The sequence below is a fragment of the Bombina bombina genome, chromosome 2 (genome assembly GCF_027579735.1).
Source record: "Bombina bombina isolate aBomBom1 chromosome 2, aBomBom1.pri, whole genome shotgun sequence".
NCBI classification, from domain to species: domain Eukaryota; kingdom Metazoa; phylum Chordata; class Amphibia; order Anura; family Bombinatoridae; genus Bombina; species Bombina bombina.
Genome location: NC_069500.1, coordinates 1429577817 through 1429599330, shown reverse-complemented (window position 1 = coordinate 1429599330; position 21514 = coordinate 1429577817). Strand labels below are relative to the sequence as shown.

General features: G+C 33.2%; 1 protein-coding gene across 1 annotated transcript in view; it reads right to left on the bottom strand.

The window, feature by feature from the left end:
- LOC128647600 (vomeronasal type-2 receptor 26-like) overlaps nucleotides 1-21514 on the bottom strand; it is a 333654-nt gene that overhangs the window by 146820 nt on the left and 165320 nt on the right. The window lies entirely within an intron of this gene.

Genomic DNA, 21514 nt, shown 5'->3' with positions numbered 1-21514 from the left:
CCTTAGCTATGATAGCACGTACATAACTAGTATGTATTAATACTGACCATAGCTATTATAGCATGTACATGACTAGTATGTATTAATACTGACCATAGCTATAATAGCAAATACATGGCTGGTATGTATTAATACTGACCATAGCTATAATAGTACGTACATGACTAGTATGTATTAATACTGACCATAGCTATAATAGTACGTACATTACTGGTTTTTATTAATACTGACCATAGCTATGATAGCATGTACATGACTAATATGTATTAATACTGACCATAGCTATAATAGCACGTATATGACTAGTATGTATTAATACTGACCATAGCTATGATAGCATGTACATGACTAGTATGTATTAATACTGACCATAGCTATGATAGCACATACATGACTAGTATGTATTAATACTGACCATAGCTATAATAGCACGTAGATGACTAGTATGTATTAATACTGACCATAGCTATAATAGCACATACATGACTAGTATGTATTAAAACTGACCGTAGCTATGATAGCAGGTACATGACTATTATGTATTAATACTGACCATAGCTATGATAGCACATACATGACTAGTATGTATTAATACTGACCATAGCTATAATAGTACATACATGACTAGTATGTATTAATACTGACCATAACTATGATAGCACATACAGAATGAGTATGTATTAATACTGACCATAGCCATAATAGCACGTACATGACTAGTATGTATTAATACTGACCATAGCTATAATAGCATGTACATAACTAGTATGTATTAATACTGACCATAACTATGATAGCACATACATAATGAGTTTGTATTAATACTGACCATAGCTATAATAGCACATTCATGACTGGAACATATTAATACTGACCATAACTATGATAGCATGTACATGACTGGTATGTTTTAATACTGACCATAACTATAATAGCACGTACATGACTGGTATGTATTAATACTGACCATAGCTATAATAGTACGCACATGACTAGTATGTATTAATACTGACCATAGCTATGATATCACATACATGACTAGTATGTATTAATACTGACCATAGCTATGATAGCACATACATGACTAGTATGTATTAATACTGACCATAGCTATAATAGCACGTACATGACTGGTATGTATTAATACTGACCATAGCTATAATAGCACGTACATCGCTGGTATGTATTAATACTGACCATAGCTATAATAGCACGTACATGACTGGTATGTATTAATACTGACCGTAGCTATAATAGCATGTACATGACTAGTATGTATTAATACTAACCATAGCTATGATAGCATGAACATGACTGGTATGTATTAATACTGACCATAACTATGATAGCACGTACATGACTGGTATGTATTAATAGTGACCATAACTATAATAGCACATACATAACTAGTATGTATTAATACTGACCATAGCTATGATAGCACGTACATGACTGGTATTTATTAATACTGACCATAGCTATAATAGCATGTACATGACTGGTATGTATTAATACTGACCATAGCTATAATAGCATGTACATGACTGGTATGTATTAATACTGACCATAGCTATAATAGCACGTACACGACTAGTATCTATTAATACTGATTATAGCTATAATAGCACGTACATGACTAGTATCTATTAATACTGATTATAGCTATAATATCACATACATGACTGGTATGTATTAATACTGACCATAGCTATAATAGCATGTACATGACTAGTATGTATTAATATTTTCCATAGCTATAATAGCACATACATGACTGGTATGTATTAATACTGACCATAGCTATAATAGCACGTACATCACTGGTATGTATTAATACTGACCATAGCTATAATAGCATGTACATGACTGAAATGTATTAATACTGACCATAGCACATACATGACTAGTATGTATTAATACTGACCATAGCTATAATAGCACATACATGACTAGTATGTATTAATACTGACCATATCTATAATAGCACGCACATGACTAGTATGTATCAATACTGACCATAGCTATAATAGCACGTACATGACTGGTATGTATTAATACTGACCATAGCTATAATAGCACGTACATGACTGGTATGTATTAATACTGACCATAGCTATAATAGCATGTACATGACTAGTATGTATTAATACTGACCATAGCTATAATAGCACGTACATGACTAGTATGTATTAATACTGTTTATAGCTATAATAGCATGTACATGACTAGTATGTATTAATATTGACCATAGCTATAATAGCATGTACATGACTAGTATGTATTAATACTGATTATAGCTATAATAGCATGTACATGACTAGTATGTATTAATATTGACCATAGCTATAATATCACGTACATGACTGGTATGTATTAATACTGACCACAGCTATAATATCACATACATAAATAGTATGTATTAATACTGATCATAGCTATAATAGCACGTAAATGACTGGTATGTATTAATACTGACCATAGCTATAATAGCACGTACATGACTAGTATGTATTAATACTGACTATAGCTATAATAGCACATACATGACTGGTATGTATTATTACTGACCATATCTATGATATCATGTACATGACTGGTATGTATTAATACTGACCATAGCTATGATAGCACGTACATAACTAGTATGTATTAATATTGACCATAGATATAATAGCACGTACATGACTGGTATGTATTAATACTGAGCATAGCTATGATAGCATGTACATGACTAGTATGTATTAATACTGACCTTAGCTATAATAGCACATACATGACTAGTATGTATTAATACTGACCATAGCTATAATAGTTCGTACATGACTGGTATGAATTAATACTGACCATAGCTATGATAGCACGAACATGACTAGTATGTATTAATACTGACCATAGCTATGAGAGCACGTACATGACTAGTATGTAAAAATACTGACCATAGCTATGATAGCACGTACATGACTAGTATGTATTAATACTGACCATAGCTATGATAGTATGTACATGACTAATATGTATTAATACTGACCATAGCTATAATTGTACATACATGACTAGTATGTATTAATACTGACCAGAACTATGATAGCAGATGCATTACTAGCATGTATTAATACTGACCATAGCTATAATAGTACCTACATGACTAGTATGTATTAATACTGACCATAACTATGATAGCACATACATGACTGATATGAATTAATACTGACCATAGCTATAATAACACGTACATGACTAGTATGTATTAATACTGACCATAGCTATAATAACAGGTACATAACTAGTATGTATTAATACTGACCATAGTTATAATAGCACATACATAACTAATATGTATTAATACTGACCATAGTTATGATAGCACGTACATGACTAGTATGTATTAATACTGACCATAGCTATGATAGCAGGTACATGACTAGTATGTATTAATATTGACCATATCTATAATAGTACGTACATGACTAGTATGTATTAATACTGACCATAGCTATAATAGCACGTACATGACTGGTATGTATTAATACTGACCATAGCTATAATAGCACGTACATGACTAGTATGTATTAATACTGTTTATAGCTATAATAGCATGTACATGACTGATATGTATTAATACTGACCATAGCTATAATAGCATGTACATGACTAGTATGTATTAATACTGATTATAGCTATAATAGCATTTACATGACTAGTATGTATTAATCTTGACCATAGCTATAATATCACGTACATGACTAGTATGTAATAATACTGACCATAGCTATAATATCACGTACATAACTAGTATGTATTAATACTGACCATAGCTATAATAGCACGTAAATGACTGGTATGTATTAATACTTACCATAGCTATAATAGCATGTACATGACTAATATGTATTAATACTGACCATAGCTATGATAGCATGTACATGACTAGTATGTATTATTATTGGCCATAGCTATAATAGCACATACATGACTAGTATTATTTAATGATGAGCATAGCTATAATAGCACTTACATGACTAGTATGTATTATCACTGACCATAGCTATAATAGCACATACATGACTGATATGTATTAATACTGATCATAGCTATGATAGCACGTACATGACTGGTATGTATTAATACTGACCATAGCTATAATAGCATGTACATGACTAGAATGTATTAATACTGACCATAGCTATAATAGCACATACATGACTGGTATGTATTAATACTGACCATATTATGATAGCACGTACATGACTGGTATGTATTAATACTGACCATAGCTATAATAGCACATACATGACTAGTATGTATTAATACTGACCATAGCTATAATAGCACATACATGACTAGTATGTATTAATACTGACCATAGCTATAATATCACGTACATGACTAGTATGTATTAATACTGACCATAACTATGATATCACGTACATGACTGGTATGTATTAATACTGACCATAGCTATGATATCACGTACATGACTGGTATGTATTAATACTGACCATAGCTATGATAGCACGTACATAACTAGTATGTATTAATATTGACCATAGCTATAATAGCACGTACATGACTGATATGTATTAATACTGACCATAACTATGATATCACATACATGACTGGTATGTATTAATACTGACCATAACTATGATAGCATGTACATAACTAGTATGTATTATTACTGACCATAGCTATAATAGCACGTACATGACTAGTATGTATTAATACTGACCATAGCTATAATAGCACATACACGACTGATATGTTTTAATACTGACCATAGCTATAATAGCACGTACATGACTAGTATGTATTAATATTGACCATAGCTATGATAGCACGTACATTACTAGTATGTATTAATACTGACCTTAGCTATAAAAGCACGTACATGACTAGTATGTATTAATACTGACCATAGCTATAATAGCACGTACATGACTAGTATGTATTAATACTGACCATAGCTATAATAAAACGTACATGACTGATATGTATTAATACTGACCATAGCTATAATAGCACGTATATGACTAGTATGTATTAATACTGACCATAGCTATAATAACACATACATGACTGGTATGTATTAATACTGACCATAGTTATAATAGCACGTACATGACTAATATTTATTTATACTGACTATAGCTATAATAGCACATTTGACCATAGCTATAACAGCATGTACATGATTAGTATGTTTAAATACTGACCATAGCTATGATAGCACATACATGACTGGTATGTATTAATACTGACCATAGTTATAATAGCACGTACATGACTAATATATATTAATACTGACCATAGCTATGATAGCACATACATGACTGATATGTATTAATACTGACCATAGCTATTATAGCACGTACATGACTGGCATGTATTTATACTGACCATAGCTATAATAGCACGCACATGACTAGTATGTATTAATACTGACCATAGCTATGATATCACATACATGACTAGTATGTATTAATACTGACCATAGCTATGATAGCACATACATGACTAGTATGTATTAATACTGACCATAGCTATAATAGCACGTACATGACTGGTATGTATTAATACTGACCATAGCTATAATAGCACGTACATGGCTGGTATGTATTAATACTGACCATAGCTATAATAGCACGTACATGACTGGTATGTATTAATACTGACCGTAGCTATAATAGCATGTACATGACTAGTATGTATTAATACTAACCATAGCTATGATAGCATGAACATGACTGGTATGTATTAATACTGACCATAACTATGATAGCACGTACATGACTGGTATGTATTAATAGTGACCATAACTATAATAGCACATACATAACTAGTATGTATTAATACTGACCATAGCTATGATAGCACGTACATGACTGGTATTTATTAATACTGACCATAGCTATAATAGCATGTACATGACTGGTATGTATTAATACTGACCATAGCTATAATAGCATGTACATGACTGGTATGTATTAATACTGACCATAGCTATAATAGCACGTACATGACTAGTATCTATTAATACTGATTATAGCTATAATAGCACGTACATGACTAGTATCTATTAATACTGATTATAGCTATAATATCACATACATGACTGGTATGTATTAATACTGACCATAGCTATAATAGCATGTACATGACTAGTATGTATTAATATTTTCCATAGCTATAATAGCACATACATGACTGGTATGTATTAATACTGACCATAGCTATAATAGCACGTACATCACTGGTATGTATTAATACTGACCATAGCTATAATAGCATGTACATGACTGAAATGTATTAATACTGACCATAGCACATACATGACTAGTATGTATTAATACTGACCATAGCTATAATAGCACATACATGACTAGTATGTATTAATACTGACCATATCTATAATAGCACGCACATGACTAGTATGTATCAATACTGACCATAGCTATAATAGCACGTATATGACTGGTATGTATTAATACTGACCATAGCTATAATAGCACGTACATGACTGGTATGTATTAATACTGACCATAGCTATAATAGCATGTACATGACTAGTATGTATTAATACTGACCATAGCTATAATAGCACGTACATGACTAGTATGTATTAATACTGTTTATAGCTATAATAGCATGTACATGACTAGTATGTATTAATATTGACCATAGCTATAATAGCATGTACATGACTAGTATGTATTAATACTGATTATAGCTATAATAGCATGTACATGACTAGTATGTATTAATATTGACCATAGCTATAATATCACGTACATGACTGGTATGTATTAATACTGACCACAGCTATAATATCACATACATAAATAGTATGTATTAATACTGATCATAGCTATAATAGCACGTAAATGACTGGTATGTATTAATACTGACCATAGCTATAATAGCACGTACATGACTAGTATGTATTAATACTGACTATAGCTATAATAGCACATACATGACTGGTATGTATTATTACTGACCATATCTATGATATCATGTACATGACTGGTATGTATTAATACTGACCATAGCTATGATAGCACGTACATAACTAGTATGTATTAATATTGACCATAGATATAATAGCACGTACATGACTGGTATGTATTAATACTGAGCATAGCTATGATAGCATGTACATGACTAGTATGTATTAATACTGACCTTAGCTATAATAGCACATACATGACTAGTATGTATTAATACTGACCATAGCTATAATAGTTCGTACATGACTGGTATGAATTAATACTGACCATAGCTATGATAGCACGAACATGACTAGTATGTATTAATACTGACCATAGCTATGAGAGCACGTACATGACTAGTATGTAAAAATACTGACCATAGCTATGATAGCACGTACATGACTAGTATGTATTAATACTGACCATAGCTATGATAGTATGTACATGACTAATATGTATTAATACTGACCATAGCTATAATTGTACATACATGACTAGTATGTATTAATACTGACCAGAACTATGATAGCAGATGCATTACTAGCATGTATTAATACTGACCATAGCTATAATAGTACATACATGACTAGTATGTATTAATACTGACCATAACTATGATAGCACATACATGACTGATATGAATTAATACTGACCATAGCTATAATAACACGTACATGACTAGTATGTATTAATACTGACCATAGCTATAATAACAGGTACATAACTAGTATGTATTAATACTGACCATAGTTATAATAGCACATACATAACTAATATGTATTAATACTGACCATAGTTATGATAGCACGTACATGACTAGTATGTATTAATACTGACCATAGCTATGATAGCAGGTACATGACTAGTATGTATTAATATTGACCATATCTATAATAGTACGTACATGACTAGTATGTATTAATACTGACCATAGCTATAATAGCACGTACATGACTGGTATGTATTAATACTGACCATAGCTATAATAGCACGTACATGACTAGTATGTATTAATACTGTTTATAGCTATAATAGCATGTACATGACTGATATGTATTAATACTGACCATAGCTATAATAGCATGTACATGACTAGTATGTATTAATACTGATTATAGCTATAATAGCATTTACATGACTAGTATGTATTAATGTTGACCATAGCTATAATATCACGTACATGACTAGTATGTAATAATACTGACCATAGCTATAATATCACGTACATAACTAGTATGTATTAATACTGACCATAGCTATAATAGCACGTAAATGACTGGTATGTATTAATACTTACCATAGCTATAATAGCATGTACATGACTAATATGTATTAATACTGACCATAGCTATGATAGCATGTACATGACTAGTATGTATTATTATTGGCCATAGCTATAATAGCACATACATGACTAGTATTATTTAATGATGAGCATAGCTATAATAGCACTTACATGACTAGTATGTATTATCACTGACCATAGCTATAATAGCACATACATGACTGATATGTATTAATACTGATCATAGCTATGATAGCACGTACATGACTGGTATGTATTAATACTGACCATAGCTATAATAGCACGTACATGACTAGAATGTATTAATACTGACCATAGCTATAATAGCACATACATGACTGGTATGTATTAATACTGACCATATTATGATAGCACGTACATGACTGGTATGTATTAATACTGACCATAGCTATAATAGCACATACATGACTAGTATGTATTAATACTGACCATAGCTATAATAGCACATACATGACTAGTATGTATTAATACTGACCATAGCTATAATATCACGTACATGACTAGTATGTATTAATACTGACCATAACTATGATATCACGTACATGACTGGTATGTATTAATACTGACCATAGCTATGATATCACGTACATGACTGGTATGTATTAATACTGACCATAGCTATGATAGCACGTACATAACTAGTATGTATTAATATTGACCATAGCTATAATAGCACGTACATGACTGATATGTATTAATACTGACCATAACTATGATATCACATACATGACTGGTATGTATTAATACTGACCATAACTATGATAGCATGTACATAACTAGTATGTATTATTACTGACCATAGCTATAATAGCACGTACATGACTAGTATGTATTAATACTGACCATAGCTATAATAGCACATACACGACTGATATGTTTTAATACTGACCATAGCTATAATAGCACGTACATGACTAGTATGTATTAATATTGACCATAGCTATGATAGCACGTACATTACTAGTATGTATTAATACTGACCTTAGCTATAAAAGCACGTACATGACTAGTATGTATTAATACTGACCATAGCTATAATAGCACGTACATGACTAGTATGTATTAATACTGACCATAGCTATAATAAAACGTACATGACTGATATGTATTAATACTGACCATAGCTATAATAGCACGTATATGACTAGTATGTATTAATACTGACCATAGCTATAATAACACATACATGACTGGTATGTATTAATACTGACCATAGTTATAATAGCACGTACATGACTAATATTTATTTATACTGACTATAGCTATAATAGCACATTTGACCATAGCTATAACAGCATGTACATGATTAGTATGTTTAAATACTGACCATAGCTATGATAGCACATACATGACTGGTATGTATTAATACTGACCATAGTTATAATAGCACGTACATGATTAATATATATTAATACTGACCATAGCTATGATAGCACATACATGACTGATATGTATTAATACTGACCATAGCTATAATAGCACGTACATGACTGGCATGTATTTATACTGACCATAGCTATAATAGCACGTACATGACTAGTATGTATTTATACTAACCTTAGCTATAATAGCACGTATATGACTAGTATGTATTAATACTGACCATAGCTATAATAGCACGTACATAACTAGTATGTATTAATACTGACCATTGCTATAATAGCATGTACATGACTGGTATGTATTAATACTGGCCATAGCTATAATAGCACACACATGACTGGTGTGTATTAATACTGACCATAGCTATAATAGCACGTACATAACTAGTATGTATTAATACTGACCATTGCTATAATAGCATGTACATGACTAGTATGTATTTATACTAAACTTAGCTATAATAGCACGTACATGACTAGTATGTATTAATACAGACCATAGCTATAATAGCACGTACATGACTAGTATGTATTAATACTGACCATAGCTATGATAGCACGTACATAACTAGTATGTATTAATACTGACCATAGCTATATTAGCACGTACATGACTGGTATGTATTAATACTGACCATAGCTATAATAGCACGTACATGACTGATATGTATTAATACTAACCATAGCTATAATAGCACGTACATGACTAGTATGTTTTAATACTGAACCATAGCTATGATAGCATGTACATGACTGGTATGTATTAATACTGAACCATAGCTATGATAGCATGTACATGAATAATATGTATTAATACTGAGCATAACTAAATAGCACGTACATGACTAGTATGTATTAATACTGATCATAGCTAAATAGCACGTACATAACTAGTATGTATTAATACTGACCATAGCTATAATAGCACGTACATGACTGGTATGTATTAATACTGACCATAGCTATAATAGCACGTACATGACTGATATGTATTAATACTGACCATAGCTATAATAGCACGTACATGACTAGTATGTTTTAATACTGAACCATAGCTATGATAGCATGTACATGACTGGTATGTATTAATACTGAACCATAGCTATGATAGCATGTACATGAATAATATGTATTAATACTGAGCATAACTAAATAGCACGTACATGACTAGTATGTATTAATACTGATCATAGCTAAATAGCACGTACATGACTAGTATGTATTTGTCATGCTTCTTATCCTCACCTATTGTTACATAGCACTGGCCCTTTAAATCCCCAGCAACTGCCATAAATAGCAACAATCCTCACTTACTCATTGCTTGGTATTGATTCATTTCCGGACCAGTCCTGAGCTCCACCCTCTACCTGCAGTCTGTACAGCTACGCTCCCTGAGCATTGTCTTATTCAAGCTGCTTCCCTGTGAAGTGAACTGCTCCGCTACCGGAACTCCGTTCTAACTTCTAACTTCATAACCATCAAACAAGCAATTGAAGACGCAAAGGTTATACAGAAAAAGTATTATGACCGCCGTCGCACTCCACCACCTACTTACAAAGTAGGAGATCTAGTCTGGCTCTCCACAAAAAATCTTCGCTTATCAGCTCCATCCAGGAAGCTTTCACCTCTCTTCATTGGACCATTCCCTGTACAGCGGGTTATCAACTCCAATGCTGTCTGACTCACTTTACCTACTTCAAAATACATCCCACTTTCCATGTATCCTTGCTTAAACCTTACCGAACCTTACGTAACCAATCCATGGATACTACACTACCCTCTGTTTCTGTAGACCCTAACATGGAATATGAGGTAGAGGACATTTTGGATGCTAGACGTCTCAGGGGTGTCCTTCAATATCTAATTAAATGGAAGGGTTACTCTAGTGAGCACAACTCTTGGGAACCATCCACCAATATCTCAGCTCCCAGATTACTTTCCAGATTCCACCAAAGACACCCAGATCGTCCTAGACCCTGAGCATCGGTGCTGCTCCTGGAGGGGGGTGTTCTGTCATGCTTCTTATCCTCACCTATTGTTACATAGCACTGGCCCTTTAAATCCCCAGCAACTGCCATAAATAGCAACAATCCTCACTTACTCATTGCTTGGTATTGATTCATTTCCGGACCAGTCCTGAGCTCCACCCTCTACCTGCAGTCTGTACAGCTACGCTCCCTGAGCCCTGTCTCATTCAAGCTGCTTCCCTGTGAAGTGAACTGCTCCGCTACCGGAAATCCGGCCTCTGTGACGTCACACGCCTCTTTCTGCCGACATTCAGCTGCTATCTTACCGCTCTCAGCACTTACCTTACTTGCGGTTATACCGAAGTTCAGTCTCCAACTTTAGGTCTATCAGGTACCAATATTAAGGGGGTTCTTTTGCTTATATTGTTTATGTTGCTCAAAATGTACACTTTGCCGCAATCTTCTATGTGCACTAGTTATAAGAGCTCATGTTACTTTACAAGTATCCATTTTCCCATTGCTTCCAAAACACCTTAAGCCTTATTCATTCCTTGTTTTGTGCACAAACATATATAAATTCATGGTATAACATTAACAATAATTTCATAATTGAGGTTAAAGCAACTAGTTACACTGCTGAATTGTATTAACCCTGATACTACAGCTATAGTGCTTGCTGCTGCTTTGTTTATTTTTTCCTTCCTTTCTTCACATATTAACTGCTAGTTGTGTGTGTGCTAGGTTATCACATATTACTAAAGGGTAATATTAATGTGACACCCTGCTACACACTTATATATATATATATATATATATATATATATATATATTGTTTTATCAGTAGCTGTGGTCCACTCTAACATATGTCTCTTTTTCAGACATTACAGAAATACCAAGCCCTTTAAAATGAACCCAACTGATATGAATACACACATACAAACACTAACAAAGTAGATTTACTAACTGAAGACATTACAGTATTAATACTGAACCATAGCTATGATAGCACGTACATGACTGGTATGTATTAATACTGACCATAGCTAAATAGCACGTACATGACTGGTATGCATGCACATTTCTTCTTTAATGAGGAAAACAGAAATATGAACCTTTGTCTACCTAAAAATGTCATATACATTATGTAACTAGACTCTGTGGCCTCTAGTTATCAAGCCATCAACCTCAAATACGCTGGAATTCCGCAGCGTATTTGTGGCGAGGCTGATTCGCCTTAGTTATCATGCCCTACACACCGGCAAAAGTAGAATATAGTGACTTAAGCTACGATCCCGACACAGATCGATTCTTACATCACTCCAGATGTGCCAAACGCAAGTTCGGCACAATCTGACTACTTTTGGTAGTTATCAAAAAACTAGCAGGTACGCTCGGCACTTTTCCGGCCCAGCGTACCTGGTTTTCAATCCGCTGCCGCGGAGGTGGCGGATCCCATAGGAATCAATGGGAGTCAGACCATAGCGAAAGTTCATGTTCGCTGCTGCCCGACATCCCATTGATTCCTATGGGAGATGTCTACACCTAACACCCTAACATGTACCCCGAGTCTAAACACCCCTAATCTGCCCCCTACACCACCGCCACCTACATTATACATGTTAAACCCTAAATTGCCACTCCCGGACCCCGCCGCAACTATAATAAATATGTTAACCCCTAAACCGCCACTCCCTGACCCGCCGCCACCTACATAATACCTATTAACCCCTATCCTGCCCCCCTATACTGCCGCCACCTATAATAAATTTATTAACCCCTATGCTGCCCCCCCTATACCACTGCCACCTATAATAGAATGCGATCTCAATCTGATTGGCTGATTGGATCAGCCAATCGGATTGAACTTGAATCTGATTGGCTGATTCCATCAGCCAATCAGAATTTTCCTACCTTAATTCCGATTGGCTGATCGAATCCTATAAGCCAATCGGAATTCGAGGGACACCATCTTGGATGACGTCCCTTAAAGGAACCGTCATTCGTCGGGAAGTCGTCGGTGAAGATGGATGGATCCGCGCTGGAGGTCTTGAAGATCAGCCGGTCGTCATCGGATTGAAGAACATAGAAGATGCGGCTTGGATGAAGATGTTTGCCGGTCCGGATGTCCTCTTCTGCCCGCTTGGATCAAGACTTCAGCCGGAGGATGGACGTCACTCTTTAGCCCCCGCCTGGGCTTGGATGAAGACATCGGAGGCTCTTCTGGATCGATCGGTGATACCTGGCATGGTGAAGACAAGGTAGGAAGATCTTCAGGGGGGTAGTGTTAGGTTTTTTTTACAGGCAAAAGAGCTGAATTCTTTGGGGCATGCCCCGCAAAGGGCCCTGTTCAGGGCTGGTAAGGTAAAAGAGCTTTGAACTTTTTTAATTTAGAATAGGGTAGGGCATTTTTTTTTATTTTGGGGGCTTTGTTATTTTATTAGGGGGCTTAGAGTAGGTGTAATTAGTTTAAAATTGTTGTAATATTTTTCTAATGTTTGTAAATATTTTTTTATTTTTTGTAACTTAGTTCTTTTTTATTTTTTGTACTTTAGTTAGTTTATTTAAATGTATTTATTTGTAGGTATTGTATTTAATTTATTTATTGATAGTGTAGTGTTAGGTTTAATTGTAACTTAGGTTAGGATTTATTTTACAGGTAATTTTGTAATTATTTTAACTAGGTAACTATTAAATAGTTATTAACTATTTAATAGCTATTGTACCTGGTTAAAATAATTACAAAGTTGCCTGTAAAATAAATATTAATCCTAAAATAGCAGCAATATAATTATAATTTATATTGTAGCTATATTAGGATTTATTTTACAGGTAAGTATTTAGCTTTAAATAGGAATAATTTATTTAATAAGAGTTAATTTATTTTGTTAGATAAAAATTATATTTAACTTAGGGGGGTGTTAGGGTTAGGGTTAGAATTAGCTTTAGGGGTTAAAAAATGTATTAGAGTAGCGGTGAGCTCCGGTCGGCAGATTAGGGGTTAATGCTTGAAGTTAGGTGTCGGCGATGTTAGGGAGGGCAGATTAGGGGTTAATACTATTTATTATAGGGTTATTGAGGCGGGAGTGAGGCGGATTAGGGGTTAATAACTTTATTATATTAGCAGTGCGGTCCGCTCGGCAGATTAGGGGTTAATAAGTGTAGGTAGGTGGCGGCGACGTTGGGGGGGGCAGATTAGGGGTTAATAAATATAATATAGGTGTCGGCGGTATTAGGGGCAGCAGATTAGGGGTACATAGGGATAACGTAGCTGGCGGCGGTGTACGGAGCGGCAGATTAGGGGTTAAAACATTTAATAGAGTGGCGGCGATGTGGGGGGACCTCGGTTTAGGGGTACATAGGTAGTTTATTGGTGTTAGTGTACTTTAGAGCACAGTAGTTAAGAGCTTTATAAACCGGCGTTAGCCCAGAAAGCTCTTAACTACTGACTTTTTTCTGCGGCTGGAGTTTTGTCGTTAGATTTCTAACGCTCACTTCAGCCACGACTCTAAATACCGGCGTTAGAAAGATCCCATTGAAAAGATAGGATACGCAAATGGCGTAGGGGGATCTGCGGTATGGAAAAGTCGCGGCTGTAAAGTGAGCGTTAGACCCTTTCCTGACTGACTCCAAATACCAGAGGGCGGTAAAAACCAGCGTTAGGAGCCTCTAACGCTGGTTTTGACGGCTACCGCCCAACTCTAAATCTAGTCGTTAGTTAATAAGAGTAATATTTATTTAGATTTATTTAATTAATATTTAAGTTAGGGGGTGTTAGGGTTAGGGTTAGACTTAGGTTTATGGGTTAATAACTTTAAGAAAAGTATAGTATAGTGTGAGTGCTTAGTGACCGGGGTATTAATAAAGCTGTTAAAAAGCCGAAGAGCAGCGAGATTGATGAGTGATAACTATCACAGTCCGCTGCTCATCGCCCCGTACTTGGTGCACAGCTTTTTGACAGCTTTTTTGATAACTTTGGCGAACATATTCAGGTCCGCGGCAGCGAGGTTAGGCAAACATAGGCGGGCGTATTGGTTCCGGTGAAGGCAGGAAAATACAGAGCTTCATAACTAGAGGCCTGTATGTACTGTATAACTAAACTCTAAACATATAATGCTCAAATGCATGATAGTATATAGCCATAAATGTAGCACTCTTGATAGTGAAGTATTATCTGCAGTGAAAGACCATTTAGTTCCTGTCTTCAGGAGAAATGTATTGTGTACCATTTAGAGAACCTTGGCAATTGTCCTTCGGTTGGCACAAGTGCTGGTACATACTTTACATATAAAGGCACAAATCTACTAAATACAATGTTTAAACCAAGACAAGGTCACATATACCTGTATATGTAATGCCAATTGTCTAATTAAATTATATAAAAAATAAGAAAACTTAAGAATTAAGGAAACATTGAAATTTGGAAATTCAAATTCTTTGTCCATCCCTTTTGGGATCATGGCTGTTGGGGAATTTTTACTCCAGACATGGATTTATATATTTTTTTTATTGGTCATTTTCCTCTATCATTTTTAGCCAGCAAGAAAGTACAGTGGAATAGCAGATTCTAGTTACACATGAAAAGGTTATTAGTGCTAACAATGACTGGTTTATATGGCATGCACTACATCTGTAACTTGTATAGAGGCACAACTATACACCCTATCTAGGTCACTCATGTAACTGTATGTTTAATGTTAAAGGGACAGTAAAGTCAAAATTAATAGTGCATGATTCAGATAGAGAGTGCAATTTTATGCAACTTAAAGGGACACTAATCCCAAGTTTTTTTCTTTCATGATTCAGTCAGAGCAGCAATTTTAAGCGACTTTCTACTTTACTCCTATTATCAATTTTTCTGCGTTCTCTTGCTATCTTTATTTAAAAAGCAGGAATGTGATGCATAGGAACCGGCCCATTTTTGGTTGAGAACCTGGGTTATGCTTCCTTATTGGTGGGTAAATGAAAGCCTCCAATAAGCAAGCGCTATCCATGCTGCTGAACCTAAAATGGGCTGGCTGCTAAGATTTACATTCCTGCTTTTAAAATAAAGATAGCAAGAGAACGAAGAAAAATTGCTAATAGGAGTAAATTAGAAAGTTGCTTAAAATGTCATGCTCTATCTGAATCATGAAAGAAAAAAGTTGGGTTCAGTGTCCCTTTAATATAAAATTTGGTTTGTCCTTTTGGTATCCTGTGTTGAAGAATAAACCCAGGTAGGCTGATAGTAGCTTAGCAGAGTGCACATGTCTTTAGCAGTCTATGGCAGCATTATTTGCATATACAGTAACATTGCTATAAACATTGTTGTAATAACTGCTTGCAGATGTCTTAAGGCACGTGCACGCTCCAGTGCTCAACTTACATTACACTTTAACAAAGGATAGAGAGAACTAAGCAAAATTGATAATAGAAAAGTATAAGATGTTTAAAATGTTATGCTATAGCCAATACTTTTAAGTAGATTCTGGCTTTACTGTCACCTTAATTGGGATGTGAGTAAATAATTATAATAATTGTGAGAAAAAGAAAACACGTTTTTCACAATTAGCAAAGAGAAATCCTATCTGTGGTAAGTTAATTAAATGTAGTTCAGAATTATGTTTACAATTAACATCTAGGGCTGAATAACTATTAGACTTAGGGCTATGTAACAATGTTTCTATATACTGAATTCCTACATACGGAAATATCAAATTCACAGCAATTGGGGCAAATCCACAGTCCCAACAATGTGAAACACTAACGCTCCATCTATAGGTCCCAAGAGCATTGAAATATTCATTGTTATGATCAAACCCTTGTACTTCTCCAGCAGTCAGTGATGCCATGAAAAAGATATACAGCAAAGTATACATCAGCATTTTCCTTTTTATACTCATAAATGTGTTATTAAGTATTTGTCCCAATGTGTCCACAGTTTGTTCCATTATCCAAAAAGAAGGTTCAACAAAAATATCTTGATCCGGTAATAAAGGTTGAGTGTTGTGGTCATCGGGCAACTTGTCCTCTTTTAGATGATTATAGGATAGTCCCTTTGGCCCAACAATGAGGCGTGAAGCAGTCTGTCCCCGTTTATATCTTTGTTCAATTCCCCTTTGTGTTAATGTTGTCTAAGAAGGAAAAAAAACAAGTGCCAGATTATTTGCTCTTAACAGAAGAGTCACTACACTGATCAATAAGGACATACAGAGGTGTCCACTAATGTACATTAACAACATACCTAAGAACAATCAGCACAGTTTGCCCCAGTTGTGAGATATTGCATATGGACCTTCTTATCTGACTTTCCATGGATCTTTTGCATGAAACCACAGCCTTTTAGAATCTGCTGGATGTCTAATGTCTTCTACAGATTGAGGTAATGTCATGCTGGAGGCTGCAAACCTTCAGCCAAAGTCAGCTGTAAAGTGTTTAAACATCCCTGGTGCTCTTGCAGATGCCTATTTGTTGTAGAGGTTTATTTTGTGAGCTATTATCCCCCTTTTCTCCCCTAGAGGTAAATGTGTAGTCAGAGCTTTGTACAAATAGCTGCTGTTCATGTTGATATCAAATGGACCTTTATTTGTTTCCATCACTGTTTAACAGCTTTTAGCTCTTCTTTCTGTGCAGACACAAGTCCTGATAATAAAAACTTGTCTGTGTGGTCTGTCACAAGATCATACATAGGGAAAACTGCCTTCAAGGAAAAGCCTAGAACCATCAAGAAATAAACTTTGGAACTTCAGCATTTTCTATTAAAGAAAAAAAAGTGAGCATCATTCCTGATTTACCTGCGTTGTGCAATCATTAGCTTTACCTGCAATTTCCATTACAGGGACATTAAAAACTTAGGGCCAAAATATAAAAGGAGAACAAACATTTGTGCACCAGTTATAAGGGGTTTATCACAGGTGTTTGCACTAGTCTGGCTTACCCCTGGTATTGCGAGTTTAAACTAAACGAGATCCCCTGACCACAAAACCGATTTACGCTAAAATGATTACTCTCTGGTTAACTGTTTCATGAAAGAAAAAAGTTGCACAAAATTACATCAAAAACACATTACAAAGTACAGTTCCACTCACAATAACACCATCTAATAAATATACATTACACAATACACTTATAGTCATAATAACACTATCTAATAAATATACATTACACAATACAGTTCCACTCACAATAACACCATCTAATAAATATATATTACACAGTACAGTTCCACTCACAATAACACTATCTAATAAATATACATTACACAATACACTTATAGTCATAATAACACTATCTAATAAATATACATTACACAATACACTTATAGTCATAATAACACCATCTAATAAATATACATTACACAATACACTTATACTCATAATAACACCATCTAATAAATATACATTACACAATACACTTATAGTCATAATAACACTATCTAATAAATATACATTACACAATACACTTACAGTCATAATAACACCATCTAATAAATATACATTACACAATACACTTATAGTCATAATAACACCATCTAATAAATATACATTACACAATACACTTATAGTCATAATAACACCATCTAATAAATATACATTACACAATACATTTATAGTCATAATAACACCATCTAATAAATATACATTACACAATACACTTATAGTCATAATAACACTATCTAATAAATATACATTACACAATACACTTATAGTCATAATAACACTATCTAATAAATATACATTACACAATACACTTATAGTCATAATAACACTATCTAATAAATATACATTACACAATACACTTATAGTCATAATAACACTATCTAATAAATATACATTACACAATACACTTATAGTCATAATAACACTATCTAATAAATATACATTACACAATACACTTATAGTCATAATAACACTATCTAATAAATATACATTACACAATACACTTATAGTCATAATAACACTATCTAATAAATATACATTACACTGTACACTTATAGTCACAATAACACCATTTAATAAATATACATTACACAATACACTTATAGTCATAATAACACTATCTAATAAATATACATTACACAATACACTTATAGTCATAATAACACTATCTAATAAATATACATTACACAATACACTTATAGTCATAATAACACTAGCTAATAAATATACATTGCACAATATACTTATAGTCATAATAACACTATCTAATAAATATACATTACACTGTACACTTATAGTCACAATAACACTATCTAATAAATATACATTACACAGTACAGTTACACTCACAATAACACTGTCTAATAAATATACATTACACAATACACTTATAGTCACAATAACACTATCTAATAAATATACATTACACAATACACTTATAGTCATAATAACACTATCTAATAAATATACATTACACTGTACACTTATAGTCACAATAACACTATCTAATAAATATACATTACACCATACACTTATAGTCACAATAACACTATCTAATAAATATACATTACACTGTACACTTATAGTCATAATAACACTATCTAATAAATATACATTACACAAGGCACTTATAGTCATAATAACACTATCTAATAAATATACATTACACAGTACACTTATAGTCATAATAACACTATCTAATAAATATACATTACACTGTACACTTATAGTCATAATAACACTATCTAATAAATATACATTACACAATACACTTATAGTCATAATAACACCATCTAATAAATATACATTACACAATACACTTATAGTCATAATAACACTATCTAATAAATATACATTACACAATACACGTATAGTCATAATAACACCATCTAATAAATATACATTACAAAGTACAGTTCCACTCACAGTAACACCATCTAATAAATATACATTACACAATACACTTATAGTCATAATAACACTATCTAATAAATATACATTACACAATACACTTATAGTCATAATAACACTATCTAATAAATATACATTACACTGTACACTTACAGTCATAATAACACTATCTAATAAATATACATTACACAATACACATAGTCATAATAACACTATCTAATAAATATACATTACACAATACACTTATAGTCATAATAACACTATCTAATAAATATACATTACACTGTACACTTACAGTCATAATAACACTATCTAATAAATATACATTACACAATACACATAGTCATAATAACACTATCTAATAAATATACATTACACAATACACATAGTCATAATAACACTATCTAATAAATATACATTACACTGTACACTTATAGTCACAATAACACTATCTAATAAATATACATTACACAGTACAGTTACACTCACAATAACACTGTCTAATAAATATACATTACACAATACACTTATAGTCACAATAACACTATCTAATAAATATACATTACACAATACACTTATAGTCATAATAACACTATCTAATAAATATACATTACACTGTACACTTATAGTCACAATAACACCATCTAATAAATATACATTACACAATACACTTATAGTCACAATAACACTATCTAATAAATATACATTACACAATACACTTATAGTCACAATAACACTATCTAATAAATATACATTACACTGTACACTTACAGTCATAATAACACTATCTAATAAATATACATTACACAATACACTTATAGTCACAATTACACTATCTAATAAATATACATTACACAATACACTTATAGTCACAATAACACTATCTAATAAATATACATTACACTGTACACTTACAGTCATAATAACACTATCTAATAAATATACATTACACTGTACACTTACAGTCATAAAACACCATCTAATAAATATACATTACACAATACACTTATAGTCATAATAACAC